General features: G+C 40.6%; 1 protein-coding gene across 1 annotated transcript in view; it reads left to right on the top strand.

The window, feature by feature from the left end:
* The first annotated feature begins 274 nt into the window (after positions 1 to 274).
* Positions 275 to 19,535, top strand: part of LOC128685634 (sodium-dependent multivitamin transporter-like) — a 136,794-nt gene continuing 117,533 nt past the window's right edge. Inside the window, exon 1 of the mRNA XM_070085937.1 lies at positions 275 to 342. The gene's annotated coding sequence lies outside the window, so the exon portion shown is untranslated. The remainder of the gene's footprint in view (positions 343 to 19,535) is intronic.

Raw genomic sequence — 19,535 nt, 5'->3', positions numbered from 1 at the left:
GTAGTCGTTCCTTCCAGGGGATGCTTTGTGAAGAACGTTACTTGTAATGAGTTATGCCATCTCTATCAATATCATCACCCTCAGATATCATAAACAAGTTAATCATCATCACATCCTCATTATTAACATCCTCATCACCATTATCATCATAATTTTAACCTCTTCTAAAGAAATCTGAGCAGTAATGATGACAAACGGTGAGCGACGATGAACAAGATTGCCTGAACCTGCGTGTACATAATATGATGTAGCTGAGTAGGCTAACAAGCCACGACGTTCTCTGTATTCCAGTGTATCCAAGTGCAGCAGCAGCAGCAGCTCGCTCTCCATCTATCTTTAAACGTGGGTTAATATCTCGGAGTGATTGCAACAAAACGATTCCTTAAACTGCCTGTGCTTATATTAAATACACTTTAGTGAGTGACAAGGTCCTTCTGTGAGTGGAAGGTTGTGTTAATTTTCAACTATATCTAGTGGATGTGAACACGATCTTATTCTTTGGGTAGTAGGTTCTAGCAACTACGACACAGTGGCAGGTGCTGCCTAATATAAAACAGTTCTAGTGACTATGACACTGAGAATAGCAGGTACTGCCTAATATAAAACAGTTTTAGTGACTACGACACTGAGAATCAGTAGTCACGAGTGGTCATAAATGTCCTAAAGTGTTTTGGGGGGGATTAGTGTGGGGTGTTATAAAGCCCCATGGTTTGCTTCTGTTGTATTTCAGAATCTGAGGTCAAAGTGTTGAAGTAGGAGGTTCAACTTCCCGAGCAGAAAATAAAAGGCTGAAAATTTTTTTTGGATAAGTATAGCAAAGAATGTGAAGAGGTTGGGGTTAGTGAAGGGAAACAGATTACCAGCAGTGAGGATCAGACTGGCAACCGTTATAAGCGGGAAGTGGTCCCTAGTAAAGCAAGAGGCATCAAAATAAGAAAGGTTAAAAGAGAAGATTTGAAATTAGGAAATTGCTTCTCTGTTTTCCTGGGCGAATGTACTTCAGTGGCAATGAGGTTAAAGGTATCACTAACTCCCCTGCTAATAAAGGTAAGAATATCCTTGTGGTTGGTGACTCACAGGTAAGATATATAGACAATGGTTTCTGAAAGAGAGATAGGAAGGCGAAACAGGGTGTGTTTCCAAGGAGCTAGTCAACATGTGGGATAATATGTAAGGTAATGGGAACAAGCCCATTATCAGCCTCAGTGCTGATGGAAATGATATCAAGAAGGGCAGAAGACAGGAGCTCTTATATACAAATGTAGATTTAAATAGGTCTAAGGGAGGGATCCCGATCATATTTAGCATCTTGCCTAGAAGAGGAGAGGGCAATAATTGGATGTCTACGGCAATTGGTGCAAATTCCTGGCTAGATAGGTACTGCAAGGAACTTGCAATTCCATTCACTGACAACTGGGACAATTTCTATGGCAAATGTGATATGCATGCAAGCGATGGGGTACATCTGTCAGGGACGGGAGTGGTAGAGTTAGCCATCTCGATCGAGGGAGCCATTGCTGACTTGTCTAGGACTTTAAACTGATACATGATAGAGATACGTGTGTGTGGGGGAAGAGGTTGCAGCATGAGGGATGAAAACAGCGGATATTACTAGGATACCTCAGGGATATGTTTAAAAGACATTATTCATCATAAAGTTACTAATAAACGCAATAGAACTGGTAAACAAACAGAGACAGTAGAGAGCAGCAAGTGACTAGCTCTCTTAAGGTTTACTATACTAATAGGAGCATTAGAAAAGGACAGACGAGCTAAGATTGATTGCATGTGCAGGAAGCATAAATATTATTGCTATTACAGAGACCTGGTTTAACCTGAAAGATAGAGAAATGCCTTCTGAATATCGCATACAAAGCTATATATTATTCCACACTGACAATGCCAACAGGAAATGTGGTGGAGTGGCGATGTATGCCAGAGACCATTTAAATTGTTGTGTTAGACATAATATAAAATTTTTTTTTTTTATATTTTATTGAAAAGACATACATAGTACATAAAAATAAACGACAAATTACATAGTGAAAACAGTGATGAAAAATTCTGCATAGTACATGTACTTTCCAATTAACATATTACATCTGAAAGACAAATCTGTACAGTAAACAATGACCACTCCAATCCTTGAAGTAATGACATTATGTCTGGAACACTAAATCTAACCTAAAGACTCCTTGGCAAGTACATCTAATTCCTGATTGTACATCCTGCCACGGAATGTACACCTTACATTCTGAAAACACTACCCCCCCCTTCTTGCGTGTCAAGCCACCTGACACGTAACAATCTTTATATGTAACTGTATATTGTATGAAATACTTTCATTATTCCATATTGAACAACATGATACGTTCAGTATCACTCAATATATTGAGATAATATAAAATTCAATTCTACATGATTCATGTACAACGTATATCTACTAAACACCCAAACATATCACCTTCTCCAGGAAGGTATAAATATATACATATGTTGCATACACTTTACAACACAACCAGTGAAAACACACATACCTAATCCTATGTCATCCATCAATTACCCTATAATATATATCAATTCAATGGTAACCTAAACCTACGGGCTCTATAGAGCTCCCATGAAAAAACAATATGTATTAAGAAAACAGGATAAGTCAAGCTTTCTAAAAATATTTCGCCCATATCATTAAAACCACTACTAAGATGTAAGTCTGTTAGCACAAAACATAACAGTGCATGACCTTCACACGTCGATAAATACTGATGCCTTCCTACCACACGCAATACTTCATGTGTATATATATATTTCGCATTCACACAGTGCACCCACATTGTCATTTCATTACACACATACCAATAATTTCGTTGCAGATATATAATATTCCATCACATTACGACGTATGTCGTCCTTTGTCAGTTGCATAATTAATAATTAAATTGAAGAACGTGTATCGTTCACAACACACAACCCGCTCATCATACAGTCAAAGGCACTTATGTCTCAGTACTATATTCATTCTCTTCCACACTAAACCCTTTCACACTGTCCACATCGGGAAGCCAGCCCGCCGCGACCCCTTACATTGCACTTAAATCCCATAAATCCCTCAACCTAAAACTCCGATAGCCCTCAGTAAACGCATTCTCCCAGTTCCCTACATAAATTTCCCTATTACGACACTTAGTTCTGTAAAATGTCGCAGCTAACACCTTTATCCTCTCATCCACGCCCACCTCCCTCATGGCCCATGACGTATATATAAAATCCGTGACCAAATACGCCACTGCATTCTCCACCATCTTACTCACCCCACCTATATCCAAACTTAAAGCCCGCAACACCTGCAATCCTCCCCCACCCACTAACCTGAACACCTTTCCTAACCAGACCCGCACCACTTCTATACAGTCACAAAAATATACCGCATGCAAAATTGTCTCCATGCTTCCACACGCTCTACATTCCCCTCCCTCCCTTATCCTCCTATTGAATAGGACAACCCCAGACGGCAAAATCCCATGTAAAAATCTAAACATTACCTCCCGAACACCCGGTTTTACACGTAATTGTTTTAGACGCGTCCATATTTCGTTCCACGCATACATAGGGTATGCCCCTTCAACAGCAGCCACCACTGACCTACCTTCCACTCCTTCGAGGACCCGCAATTTAACACACGACGGATCCCTCACTGTCATTAATAACCTCAACATGGCCTCACCAACTATTAAATCCCTACCCCCCCACCACCGTTGCATATCCTTACGTACTCGCACAAGTCCACCTCCCCTCCCGCACCCCTCCCTTATATAACTTCGTTTTAGGTACACGCTCATCATCCTTTTTTCCAGAGGTAAAAGTCCCAGCCCTCCTCGACTGACCGGAAGTGTTAACACCGCTCTACTTAACCATTCGCAGCCCGATCCCCATATAAACCTAAAAACCCCATGTTGTAAACGCTTCACCTCACGTCTCATCAGCGGGTACATGACAACGACATGCCATATCTTGCTGTACAATAGCACGTTCGTCACTATTACTCTTTGATGCAGCGTTAGTTGCGCCGCCCTCAAACCACCAAGTCTTTTCAATACTCCATTCACTATTCTCACCGAATTCACCTCTTGAGCCACCCGTGTATTTCTCACATAAATTATCCCACATATCATTAGTTGATCCACCACCTTCCACCCACCCCCTACCACCTCATCCCCATTTGTACTATCCCTTAAGTCTAGAAACTTAGTCTTCTCAACATTAATTTTCATACCTGAAGCCTCCCCAAACACATCCACCACCTTACCCACCCTAAGCAAATCCCCATTACCTCTCACCAAAACAGTCGTGTCATCCACATAACCTACGATACCAGCCCCCCCCTCCCCCCGGTCAGTACCCTCCCCACCTCCCGCAACACACCTCCGAATGGCCCTATAAAATGGATCCTGTATACACGCAAACAATATTTGTGATAGTGGGCAGCCTTGGCGCAGTCCCCGTCGCATCTGTATTTTAACTCCCAGCCTCCCATTAACCTGCACCCTCATCGATGCCCCCTGATACAATAATTTTGCCCAAGATATTATTTCTTCCCCAAAACCTTGCCAACGCATAAACCTCCATAAAGCTTCCCTTTCTACACTATCATAAGCAGCCTTCCAATCTAACGCCAATACACCTCCATCACCCAACTCCCCCTGTTTCTCTATAAATTCTCGAATCATGCCATGCCCTTCATACATCGACCTTCCTGGCACCCCATATTGCCCCTTATCAATTACCTTGCCTATTACCCTCTTGATTCTGTTCCCTAATATTCTCGCAAACAACTTATAATCTCCACACATAAGCGAAAGTGCCCGATAATCCATTACCGTTGACTGCTCCCCTTTCGGCACCAACACCACAACGGCCGTCCGTTGCTGCTCTCCCATTACCTCAGCCGCCTTAAGTATGTTAAACAGCCTTACTAAAAAAAAACCTCAGAACCCCCCAATTCTTTACGTAGAAATCATTTGGCAGTCCGTCTATACCCGGCGCTTTTCCCAAACTCACTCCTGACAACGCCTGCCAAATCTCACACTCCGTGATCGGCCCACCTAATGTCACCCGATCTTGACCATCAAGCTCACACTGCACATACTCTCCCATTTCCCTCAATGCCACCTCACGGAAGCCCACACTTTGCGTATATGACTTAAACCAAGCGTCTACATATCCACTCATACCCTCTGTCGTTACCAATGCTTGACCCGCTCTATACCCTTCCATCCCTACATGTACGTTTAACCCCATCATCTCCATCGTCACTCTCCTCTTTCTCTGGCCTCTTAACACGCAAGCCGACGGCCGGTCACCCCATAGCACTTCTTCCAATCCTCCCATAATTCGCACACCATCAAAACGCTCGTTTTGCAATACCCTAATACTCTCCTTTAAACCCTCAATGTCCTGCACTGGATAGCTTGCTCCTCCTCTTGCATAACAGTCCCGCAGCTGCCCTTCAAGATATCTTTGAAACCCATACTTTAACCGATTATCTTCCCTCCCACGACAAATATAATATTCTCTGATACGATTTTTAGCCACCGAATCCCACCAATTTACCAGTTCATCATCCCCCGGCGCCTCATCCACCAACCGTTCCCACAATTGCGCAAAAGACTGACAACATTCCTCACCCTGCAAAAGCTTCACATTTAACTTCCAATAACCTTGACCCCTTCTAGGCAATCCCTCCCATTCTAGGTCCACCATTACTCCTCTGTGATCCGAAAAAACCGCGTCCACCACACGCACTCTGCTCACTATTACTGTTCGGGGCACATACAATCGATCCAGTCTTGCCGCATATCCACGTCTAACAAAAGTATGTTCTACAACCCCACCCCGTCCAACGTCCATTAACCCCACTCCATTTAATAATTCCCCCAAAATCCCCAAACAATACCCTGCCCCTCTAGGTTCCACATCCTTACGCCTTATCACACAATTCCAATCACCACCAATTACAGCTACACCCGGCAAAGCACGCAAATAATATACTAAGACATCCTTCACAAATTTATTCTTAATACGCACATCTCCCTCTGCTGGACCATACACACACACCAAACTCATCTGTACCCTACCCCACCACCCATCTACACGAATCACCCTCCCCTCCCCCCCCTCACAATGCCTCACTACGAACGGGCTAGTTTCCCTTACCAGGATGGCAACTCCTCCTTTCAACCTTATCGCATGCTCCACATACACATTATACCCATTTACCTTCAACTCATAACCTGGTCTGTAGTTGTGTTCCTGCACGAACACCACGTCAACACTATTACGCACCAAATATTCACTAAACCATACACACTTTCTCTCTGATCTCAATCCATTAATGTTCAATGTCATGCACTTGAAGCTTACAGAGTGGTTTTCCTTCTTGACCCTGGTACTGTCTTGCCACCAGATCGTTTCGTGACACCTCGGTCCCTCTCCCCCCCTTTAGAAACGCTCTTAACCAACTCCTGCCCCTTAGGGCCGCTGTTTCCTCTCTGCGTAACATCCGCCCAGGACTTTTTGCCAGTGCGCTGAGCAGGCGTGATCACGTCCTCGGAGTCAGATAGTGCAGCAGCGCGCTTCCGTGATGCTCCCTCTGCTTCCATCATGTCGTCTGATACATTGTCCCGGTGGACCTCCACCTCCACAGCTTGCATCAAAAGGTTCTTATCACACTGCGCAGACCTCAGATCCTGTTCCACGCCCGGATCCACAACAGACCCAAGAACTAGATCTGGACTCCCAACCTTCCCAAGACTCTTGTCAGCCAATAACACATTTAAAGCCATGGCTAATGAGTCTTCCACATCGCTAGCACTCGCAGTCGGGGTGTCCTCTTCCAACACCTGAGCTGCGTTCAATGAAGGGGTGTCCCCCCCCCTCGTCACACCTGCTGACTCCATCTCCTCCGCTCTCTCGACCTCCTCACTCCAGGACCCACCTTGTGTAGGCAGAGTCACATAAGGCAAATCCTCACTCTTCTCTATTGCTGTATGTCGTTGCCTTTGTTCCATGTTGCCACGCCTCCTTTCACACAGAGCCGCTAGGTGATCATATGACCCACATAACCGACAGGTCCGGCGTTGCCCAGCGTATGTCACAAACACCTGGGTACGAAATTCTGGCAGCACTACGTACGACGGAATAGGGTAACGTAACGTCATCTTCACAGAATACGTTCCTTCGAGTTTCCCTGCGTATGGCCCAGTGGCCCACTTCCCAACAGTGGCCATATGTACTGTACCATATTTGCCCATCGCAAGACGGATGTCAGAATCATCCGCCTCGAATGGCACATTTCTAATCTTAACCCATGTGTAATGGCGAGAAACGTCGTGAAGTCGCACGGTCACAGCGGAGTTAACTGTCAAAGTAACCTCCTGGTACTTGTCTACTACCGCCTCATACACACTTGCCAAATTAAACTTGACAAAGATCCTCGTCGTGCCATTCAGCGCTACTCCATATATCTCCTCGTCAGCAATACCATATGTATCTCGTATGATTGCAGGTAGTATCAGGTCCATAGAAGTTCCTGTCACAGCCCCACGGATAAGCTCAACACAGACTGTGTTTATGCGTCTCCGGCTTGCCTGCGCCATGCTGTGAAAATATAACTGCCACTAATCAACACCAGGGGGTAGCAGCAGCGCACGTCCTCTCTACTCAAGGGCTGAGAGACGAATGGACATAAAATTAGAAGCATCGGACACTGAATCTATTTGGCCACAGTTTCCTGAGGGGTCGTGAAAAACTAGTCTGGTGTGTGATTTACAGGCCACCAAATCTTGATGCATAAAGCATTTAGATAAGAAAATGCCGAGTTAATGGGTGATTTTAACGTCAGCTAAATTGACTGAAGCAATTTGACAGGAAATATTAATTCTAGCGACTTTCCTGATACGATTCAGGATTGCTTTTAAAACAGTTTAGGACACAACCAACTAGAGGAAATAACATGCTTGACTTGGTTCTTGCTAACAAGTATACACTAATTAATATCTTGAGGTTAATGATAAGCTTGGTAAAGTGATCACAAATCACTCAGTTTCGATATATCATAGAATTACGTTAATAACTACAATCAAGTCAATGTCCCTGACTTCTTCTTCGCCGATTTCATAGGACAGAGAAATCACCTGTGTGGGATGAACTGGAATGACCTGACCCTGGGTCAGGCAGGTAGTTATGGTTGCCGATATGTCATTTTTCAGAGTATAGCTCTAGCTGCCCAGAATACTTATGTTCCAGACAGAGAAATTAGATCAAACAAAAATATTCCTATATGGATAAACAATAGATTAAAACATCTCATAGGTTAAAAGAGACATTTACAGGCGAATCAAGAGGGAAGATGGGCAATTAAGAAATCAATATATTCAACTATAAATGCAAAAGGGAATAAGAAAGGCAAATGGAAATTATGAGGTTAAAGTCGCAAGGGAATGAAGATTACCTGAAAAGTTTCTTTCGTGCATATAGGAGTAAGATTAGGGGCAAGATGGGCCCACTCAAAAGATACTCGGATAAGCTCAATGACAGTAACAAAGAAATGTTTAGAATTTTTAAAAAAATTTCTCTTATTTTTTATGCAGGAAGATACTAGTGAAATTCCAGTAAAATTAGATTATGTAGAACAGGACGAAAATAAGTTATGTACGATCAAAGTCTCTAGTGACATGATTCTCAAAAAGATAAATTAAAGCCTAACAACCCCCCGGGGTTGATGAACTGTTCTCAAGGGTTTTAAAGTAAGGAGTAACTTAGCAAACCTTGGGCTAGTCTTTACAGCATATCACTGCAAACTGGCATAGTGGAAAATGGCAAATGTGATACCTGTCTACAAATCAGGATACAGGTCCTTAGCTTTGACCTATAGACCAATAAGCCTAACCTCCACTGTGAGAAAATTGATGGACTCAATAATTGCAGAGGCTATTAGAAGACACCTTAAGAGATATCAATTGATTAATAAATCTCAGCACGGTTTTAAAAAGGGGCGTTCCTCCCTTAAGAATTTACTACATTTTTCACTAAGGTATTTGAAGAGGTAGATCACCATGATAATGAAAACGATTTTGTGTATGTGGATTTCAGAAATGCTTTCGACAGAGTTCCGCAAAGGAGATTATTGTGAAAAGTAGAAGGATACGGAATAGGAGATTTTTTTTTCTAGGTAGAGGCGTAGTTGACAGATAGACAACAGAGTTTGCATAAACATCTTGTCGGTATCACCATACCATTTCTTCACAGACAAATGCAAAGTTCTTACCTTGAAAAGGAAAACCACGATATTTATTAACTAAATAATGTAGATGTTGATATCACTGATTACGAGAAAGATTTAGGAATTCTGGTTAGCAGTAATCTAGATTGATAAACACTTGTGCAACTTTTGGGAATTTTTATTCGAGAACTGTTCCGTCAAGCAGTGACTTCTTCAGTCCAGTGCAGAGAAAAGTGGAAGATGATCCTAATGGAAAATGATCCTAATGGAAGATGATCCTAAATGGATAAACAATAGGTTAAAACATCTCATTGGTCAAAAGAGAAGTAAATATATAAGCGAATCAAAAGAGAAGAGGGGCAGTTAAGAAAACAATATATTCAGTTAAAGAGAGAAATGAAAAAGGGAGTAAAAAAAGCAAAGATAGATTATGATGTTAAAGTTGCAAGGGAATCGAAGACTAACCCAAAGGGTTCTTTCAGGTATGCAGAAGTAAGATTATTAGGGACAAGATAAGCCCTCTCAAAAGTTACTCGGGTTATCTCACCGACAGTAATAAGGAAATGTGTAGAATTTTTAACACTTACTTCCTCTCAGTTTTTACACAGGAAGATACTAGCGATATTCCAAAAATAATAGATTATGTAGAACAGGATGATGATAAACTATGCACGATTAGGGTCATAAGTGACAAAGTCCTTAGATAAATAGATAAATTAAAACCTAACATATCCCAAAGCCCTGATGAGCTTATGCAAGGATTCTAAAGGAATACAAAGAGGAACTTAACAGACCTTTGGCAAATCTTTTCAAAATATCACTACAAACTGGCATACTGCCAAATAAGTGGAAAACGGCAAATGTGATACATATTTTCAAAGCAGGTGACAGGTCCTTTGTTTGAAACTATAGATCAGTAAGTCTAACCTCCATATTGGGAAAATTTATGGAATCAGTGATTGCCGAAGCAACTCATAGCCATCTTGAAAAGCATAAATTGATCAACGAATCTCAGCACGTAAGGCGTTCCTACCATACGAATTTATTAACTTTTTTCACTAAGGCATTTCAAGAGGTAGCTCATGATAATGAATATTAAATTGTGTATATAGACTTCAGTAAGGCTTTTGATAGAGTTCCACATCAGAGGCTACTGAGGAAACTTAAGGCACACGAAATAGGACGAGAAATTTTTTCCTGGGTATAGGCATGGTTGACAAATAGGCAGCAGACTGTTTGCATAAATGGAGAGAAATCAGAGTGGGGGCATGCCACAAGCGGTGTTCCACAGGGGACAGTGTTGGGCGGCAAAAGCAAGTTTGCTGATGACACCAAAATAGGCCGTCCAATTCATTCTAATGAGGACACTGGAGCACTCCAGGAAGAGTTGAATAGACTGATGCAGTGGTCGGAGAAGTGGCAAATGCAGTTTAGTATAGATAAGTGCAAAGTTCTAAATGTTGGACAAGAAAACAACCATGCCACATATAAACTAAATAGTGTAGCTCTTAATATTACTGATTCTAAAAAGGTTTTAGGAGTTCTGGTTAGCAGTAAACTAAAACCAAGACAATGGTGTATAAGTGTTCGCAATAAAGCTAACAGAATCCTTGGCTTCATATCAAGAAGTTCTCAGGTTGTTCTTCAACAATATATATCTTTGGGTAGGCTTCATTTAGATTACGCTGCACAGTTCTGGTCACCGTATTACAGAATGGATATAAATGCAGTGGAAAACGTACAAAGGAGGATGACAAAGTTGATCCAATGTATTAGAAATCTTTCCAATGAGGATAGACTTAGAGCCCTGAATCTGCACTCTCTAGAAAGTCGTAGAATTAGGGAGGATATGACTTAGGTAAATGCGAGGGTCTTGGCAAGAGGCGTGGAGTTAAAAGATAAAGAATCACACACAAAGTGGGAGTTGTCACAGCTGCTCTTTGCTGATGACACTGTGCTCTTGGGAGATTCTGAAGAGAAGTTGCAGAGATTGGTGGATGAATTTGGTAGGGTGTGCAAAAGAAGAAAATTAAAGGTGAATACAGGAAAGAGTAAGGTTATGAGGATAACAAAAAGATTAGGTGATGAAAGATTGAATATCAGATTGGAGGGAGAGAGTATGGAGGAGGTGAACGTATTCAGATATTTGGGAGTGGACGTGTCAGCGGATGGGTCTATGAAAGATGAGGTGAATCATAGAATTGATGAGGGAAAAAGAGTGAGTGGTGCACTTAGGAGTCTGTGGAGACAAAGAACTTTGTCCTTGGAGGAAAAGAGGGGAATGTATGAGAGTATAGTTTTACCAACGCTCTTATATGGGTGTGAAGCGTGGGTGATGAATGTTGCAGCGAGGAGAAGGCTGGAGGCAGTGGAGATGTCATGTCTGAGGGCAATGTGTGGTGTGAATATAATGCAGAGAATTCGTAGTTTGGAAGTTAGGAGGAGGTGCGGGATTACCAAAACTGTTGTCCAGAGGGCTGAGGAAGGGTTGTTGAGGTGGTTCGGACATGTAGAGAGAATGGAGCGAAACAGAATGACTTCAAGAGTGTATCAGTCTGTAGTGGAAGGAAGGCGGGGTAGGGGTCGGCCTAGGAAGGGTTGGAGGGAGGGGGTAAAGGAGGTTTTGTGTGCGAGGGGCTTGGACTTCCAGCAGGCATGCGTGAGCGTGTTTGATAGGAGTGAATGGAGACAAATGGTTTTTAATACTTGACGTGCTGTTGGAGTGTGAGCAAAGTAACATTTATGAAGGGATTCAGGGAAACCGGCAGGCCGGACTTGAGTCCTGGAGATGGGAAGTACAGTGCCTGCACTCTGAAGGAGGGGTGTTAATGTTGCAGTTTAAAAACTGTAGTGTAAAGCACCCTTCTGGCAAGACAGTGATGGAGTGAATGATGGTGAAAGTTTTTCTTTTTCGGGCCACCCTGCCTTGGTGGGAATCGGCCGGTGTGATAATAAAAAAAAAATAATGACTTAGGTGTATAAATGGAAAACAGGAATAAATAAAGGGGGTGTAAATAACGTACTAAAAATATCTAGCCAAGACAGGACTCGTAGCAATGGTTTTAAATCGGAAAAATTCAGATTCGGGAAGGATATAGGAAAGCACTGGTTTGGGAATAGAGTTGTGGATGAGTGGAACAAACTTCCGAGTACCGTCGTGAAAGCTAAAACGTTGTGTATTTTTAAAAGTAGGTTAGATAAATACATGAGAGGGTATGAGTTGGACCTGAATAGCTTGTGTTGATGGGTCTGATGCCGTGCTCCTTCCTTAAGTGGGTGTGACCTGCCCTGATTATCCTTGGGCCGATGGAAGACTTGGACCTGCCTCGCATGGGCCAGTAGGCCTGCTGCAATGTTCCTTTTTATGTTGTTATATTGCTTTGAAGAACAGAGCACTGGAACAGGCCTACTGGCCCGTGCTATGCAGGTCCAAGTCGCCTGCTGCCCTAAGCTACTTTCCATAGCCATTCTGATGCAAGTCACATCCAGTCAAGAAGGATGGAGTACTGCATCAGGCCCATTAGCCCATAAACGGGGAGAAATCAGAGTGGGGATGCGCCAAGAGCGGTGTTCCACAGGGGTCAGTGATGGACCCTTTGTTGTTCACAATATACATAAATGACAAATAAGGGAATAAATATTGACATAAGCAAGATTGCCGATGACACCAAAATAGGCCATTCAATCAATTCTGACGAGGATACTAGAGCGCTCCATGAAGATCTGAACAGACTAATGCAGGGTCGGAGAAGTGGCATATACAATTTAATAAAGACAAATGGAAAAAGACACTTAAGTACAGTTCAGGACATTTATTAAAGGAAACGTTTCGCCAAAAGTGGCTTCTTCAGTCCTAATACAGAGAAAACTAAGAAAACGAGTGTATATAAGTAGGTGTCAAAGCGGCTGAGCGGTGTATGGGGCTGAGTGGCTCCTATGGCTGAGCGGTGTATTGGGCTGAGTGGCTCCCTTTCCTGAGCACTGTATTCCTGAGTGGACTCCTTTTCACACCTTTATGCTAATGACCTTGACCTCGCCCTCAACCCCCACCCACGACCCCCACCCACGACCCCCACCCACGACCCCCACCCACGAACCCCCACCCACAACCCCCACCCACGACCCCCACCCATGACCCCCACCCACGACCCTCACCCACGACCCCCACCCATGACCCCACCCACGACCCCCACCCATGACCCCACCCATGACCCCACCCACGACCCCCTCGCGCCCGCCGTCGCGCCTGCCCGCGCCTTCTGCAGCGTCGTCCGGATCGCCCCCGCTCCCCGAATTTTTTTCCGATTTTTTCGATTTTTTTTTTAATTTCATATGCTCTCCATCTCCTCGGATCAAGTTTTTTGGATTTCCCCCTTTGGGGGTAAGCATTCTTATGATCTCCTCGGATCAAGTTTTTTCTCGATATCAATAATACAAAGATTTCCCCCATCATCCACTTCTACCCCAAATATTCCTGCTCTTCATCTCCTTGGATCAAGTATTTCTCCTCCATCTCCTCGGATCAAGGTTTTCTCGATAATACAAAGACTCCATCTCCTTGGATCAAGTTTATAGATTCTCCCCTCTGAGGGTAAGCATTCAAATGAACTCCCCCTATGGGGCATGGTACTTTCTCTTACTACAGGTCTAAACAAGTGTGACGTCACCCCACCTGTGTTTACTCGGCGGTCAGTGACGTCACGTGATGACCTCACATACAGGCTGAATCTTGTCGACTTCCCCCTATGTCAGTGACATCACGTGATGACCGCACACACAGGCTGAATCTTGTCGAGCAGACAATAACTTAAAATGCAGGATAACACTATTTATTATACAACCAATGCATTTCATATACATCCAACAAAAAAAAATTCATTGAAAAAAGGTACAATTCATTGACTAAAATCAACGTATTTTTCTCTTGAAGAAATTCTATGCATTTTTTGTTCTGGATCTTCTTCGTTGTCACCATCTCAGTATTACACATTTCATATACAACATAGGGAAAACATTTTCACTCTTAACCCAGGATAACCCAAATAATTCCACATTTTTTCGTTAATACCCACAACAATCCACAATTTCTTTACAAAATACAACACAAGTCTAGACATTTTTCTCGTTTTAACTATTTCATCAGAAAAAGTCTGGCGAATCTTATCTGACCGATCTCAGATAACATCTTAGGTCACTCCCCACGAAGTAACCTCTCTCTCTCCTCCCCACCCTCCCACACCCTCACTCTCCCACCAACATCTCACAACATCATCTCACAATTTTCACTCATAACCCACAATTTCATCAGAAAAAGTCACCACAACACTTACAACATATAATCACTTTTCGATAAATTCACTAGACACAATTTTACATATTACGAAGTTAATACGCACACACACACACACACACACACACACACACACACACACACACACACCTCACTTTACTTTGAACACCTTCAAAACACTCTCATAGATCATTGAATACTCACAAAAATACCTTTGAACATTACCAAACAACGCTGAAACACTTCCAAAATACACCATTGAATACTACTAATACACCACTGAATTCAGTCAAAACAACACCAAAATCACCATAAACTAAGGTCAACATCACAGACTAACAATCATTTTCACACAAATCCCCTCAAATCACTATAACCAAGACGATTACCAATTTCTATGAGTACACTCACCTCCAACTTAGATATAACATGAACGCAAAAAAAACATGAACACAAACAAAACACACACGAACACTTACAGTAGAATCACCTCTTTTTCGATATCTCTAGTTCGACAACAACGCCCACAACCCACATCACCCACATCCCACAACACCCACAACCCACATCACCCACACCCCACAACACCCACAACAACAACCCACAACTTATAACCACTTTTTCGGCATCACTAGTTCAACAACAACACTCACATCACCCACAACAACAACCCACTTATAACATCTTTTTTGGTATCTTTAGTTCGACAACAATACCCACAACCCTCATCACTTGCCAATTTATTCACAATTTTTCCTCTTTCGATACAAATTTTTCCCATTCTTTTTACTGAATCTTAAATGTAATACACATTCCTCCCTACATTACTAAAATTCTAATAAAATCCTTTCCATACCCATCTCCTTGTATCCACATAAATTGATATTATACTCACAACAACTAATCATCTCACTACCCAACTACTGCGTCATGTTTCTACGCCCTCCATTCTTTTCCGATATATCATAACTTTTCACTTCTATAATTTCTTTTAAAATATTCACACATTACCTTTGTTTTCAGTAAAATCCTCCCCTTATTTCATTAAATTTCTAATACAACCCTCCCCATACCCCTCTCCATCTCACCCGCATTTCTTCAAATACACTCACCCATCTCCCAAGTCACCTCTTCAGAACACACACAAAATCACATTTCACACCCTAACACACACACACACACACACACACACACACACACACACACACACACACACACACACACACACACACACACATACCTCACTTTACTTTGAACACCTTCAAAAACACTCATACATCATCATTTGAGACCACCTTTTCTCAATATCTCTTAAGAAAATATTCTCTCATCCACAACCTCTATCATTTCACAACAGATCAACCCCCAGATTACTTCGAACACTCTCATAAATCATTTGAATACTCCCAAAAAACACCTTTGAACATTTCCAAACAACACTGAAACACTTCCAAAATATCATTTTTGAATACTCCCAAATAAGATTTATCATCTCTAATTTATCCACACTTACATATTTCATTAAATTACAACTCATCCACCATACTACTCCCTCAGTCTCCAGACTTTACAACATTATCACAAAAACTAACTCATACACTTATGACATGAGACATTTTACCAAAACTACACAAACGCACCCACACACACACACACACACACACCACACTTTACTTTGTACAACACCATAAACATCAATTACCTTTGAATACTCCCAAAACACCACTGAATACTACCAAAACAGCACCGAATACTGCCCAAACAACACTAAAAATCACCAGAATCTATGATCAACACCACCAACTAACACCCATTTTATAGAAATCCTCTCAAATCACTATAACCAAGATGATCCCACTCACCTCAGACTATTATATAACATGTGCGCAAAAAAAACATACTCCTAAACCATTGAATACTCACAAAAAAAACGCCTTTGAACATTTCCAAACAACACCGAAACACTTACAACAGGATCACCACCAACTGAAAACATAACATGTACACACAAAAAAAAAAAAAAAACTAAGACATTCATCAACTATCATCAATGACCACTCACCTCAAAACCACTAAGATCGCAGAAAACACTCATTTTTATAAACATTCACACAAAAAAAATCACAATCACCAACTCCATACAATATCTAATACACTCCCCTCACTACCACCAACACATACCAGCACAGATAGGGATACCTCCCATGACATCACACTCCATCCTGTGTTTACTTGGCAATCAGCGACGTCACACCCCACTTTTACTTCATTTAACTTAACGAGAGGAAGTTACTTGTTTCAACCTGTTATATCTCCGATAACTAAGATCACCACATTCAAGACGGTTACCAAATTCTATAACCCCACCTCTAAGATCACACATTTCTGTACACATTCTCTTAAAACATCTTCATAACGAAGATCACTAAAACTATCTATACTTTTACTAAGATCACGTAACATTTTGTCTTCTCTAACTCACCCACCAATTTACATTCTCATTCACACTTACACATTTCATTAATCGAAATTACATCTCATCCACTAAACTCCTCCCTCATTCTCCAGACTTTACAACATTAGCACACAAAAAAAACAAACTCATACACTTATGACATGAGACATTACCATAACTAACACACTGACTAGCTTTGAACCAACTCTTAACAACACTAAAACACCACTGAACATCTTCAAAAAATACTCTGCACGACATTTGAACACCTTCAAAAACACTTCTGAATACTCCCAAAGCACTACTGATTACTACCAAATCACCAATGAATACTACCAAAACAACGTCAAAATCACCAGAAACTAAGTTTAGCATCACCATCTAACACTCATTTTATAGAAATCCCCTCAAATCACTATAACCAAGAACTCCCTCCCCATGGGCGCATAAAAAAACCATGAACACAATGCACAAACACTTAGCACATAATCACCATCAACTGAAAACATAACTTGTACACACATAAATCTAAGACAACCTCCAACAACAAAATACCCATTTTCACTTACCTCAAAAACCAATAATATCACAGAAAACACTCATTTTTTTATACACATTCACACAAAAAATCATATTTGTCTATATCTAAGCGCACTCACCTCACTACCACCAACACACGATGTCACACCCCACAGGACTGGCGAGGTCACCTCCAGTGACGTCACACTCCCATCTGTGTTTACTTGGTGGTTAGTAACATCACACCCAACCCACCTTGTTTCAACCTGTTGTACCCACAATATCTAAGAACACTATAACCAAGACGATTACCAGATTTTATGATCCCACCACTAAGATCACAGAATACACTCATTTTTTATACACATTCACACAAAAAATCATATTTGACTATATCTAAGCGCACTCACCTCAGTACCACCAACACACGATGTCACACCCCACAGGACTGGCGAGGTCACCTCCAGTGACGTCACACTCCCATCTGTGTTTACTTGGTGGTTAGTAACATCACACCCAACCCACCTTGTTTCAACCTGTTGTACCCACAATATCTAAGAACACTATAACCAAGACGATTACCAGATTTTATGACCCCACCACTAAGTTCACAAAAAACACTCATTTTTATAAACATTCAAACAAAAATCACGATCACCAATTCCATATAATGTTCACCATCATCTATCAACACTCATCACCAAGATCACCAAAAATCTAAGATCATGCATCTCAAAACTACTGTGATCACTGAAAACACTTATTTTTTTAAACATTCGCACAAAAATAAGACATACACAAAAATACCACAACACTTCCACCAACATCTATAACATGAGCACTATAACATATCACCATCACCAAAAAAAAAAAAAAAAAAAAAAATTAATAATACACAAACACCCACAACTTATACATTTCATTCACAAATTTAAGACATGAGACATACACAATAAATCTAAGACATTCACCTCCAACTAAGACATGCGCAACATAACTAAGACATACACCAAAACCTATACTTGACATATTGACAATAATTATAAGACATAAGCACAAAAAAATTTACCATGTCATGAGACATTACCAGAACTAAGTCACACACCTCCAACTAATACACAATCACTTTTCTAAGTTCATGTTAACTATTCATCAACAAAAAATATTAATACAATTTACCCACCAAATTTATGTTATAATCGTCAAAACATAAAACTGTTTTACACATTTTTTCTCAAACTGAATATTCATACCGCATTTATCATTTCTCACCTATGTTACATATCACATTTCTCATCCACATCATCCTTGAAACATCCTTCCTTATTGATCCGCATATCTCCTAGTGATATTTTAAGCCCGACGACCCATCACTACGTAGGAGCCAGAGAGTAGTAGGTGGTGTTGGAGTGGTGATGGTTGCTCTGGCTCCTACGTAGTGATGGGTCGTCGGGCTTAAAATATCACTAGGAGATATGCAGATCAATAAGGAAGGATGTTTCAGGATGATATATATATATATATATATATATATATATATATATATATATATATATATATATATACATATATGTATATGTATATGTATATATATATATATATATATATATATATATACATATATGTATATGTATATATATATATATATATATATATATATATATACATATATATATATATATATATATATACATATATATATATATATATATGTATATATATATATATATATATATATGTATATATATGTATATATATGTATATATATATATATATATATATATATGTATATATATGTATATATATATATACATATATATACATATATATATATATATATATATATATATGTATATATATGTATATATATGTATATATATATATATATATATATACATATATATATATATATATATATATATATATATATATATATATATATATATATATATATATATATGTATATATATGTATATATATATATATATATA

This window comes from Cherax quadricarinatus, chromosome 1 (assembly GCF_038502225.1).
Source record: "Cherax quadricarinatus isolate ZL_2023a chromosome 1, ASM3850222v1, whole genome shotgun sequence".
Classification (NCBI taxonomy): Eukaryota; Metazoa; Arthropoda; class Malacostraca; order Decapoda; family Parastacidae; genus Cherax; species Cherax quadricarinatus.
Note: the sequence above shows the minus strand (reverse complement) of the source record. Positions and strands in the feature narration are given on the sequence as shown.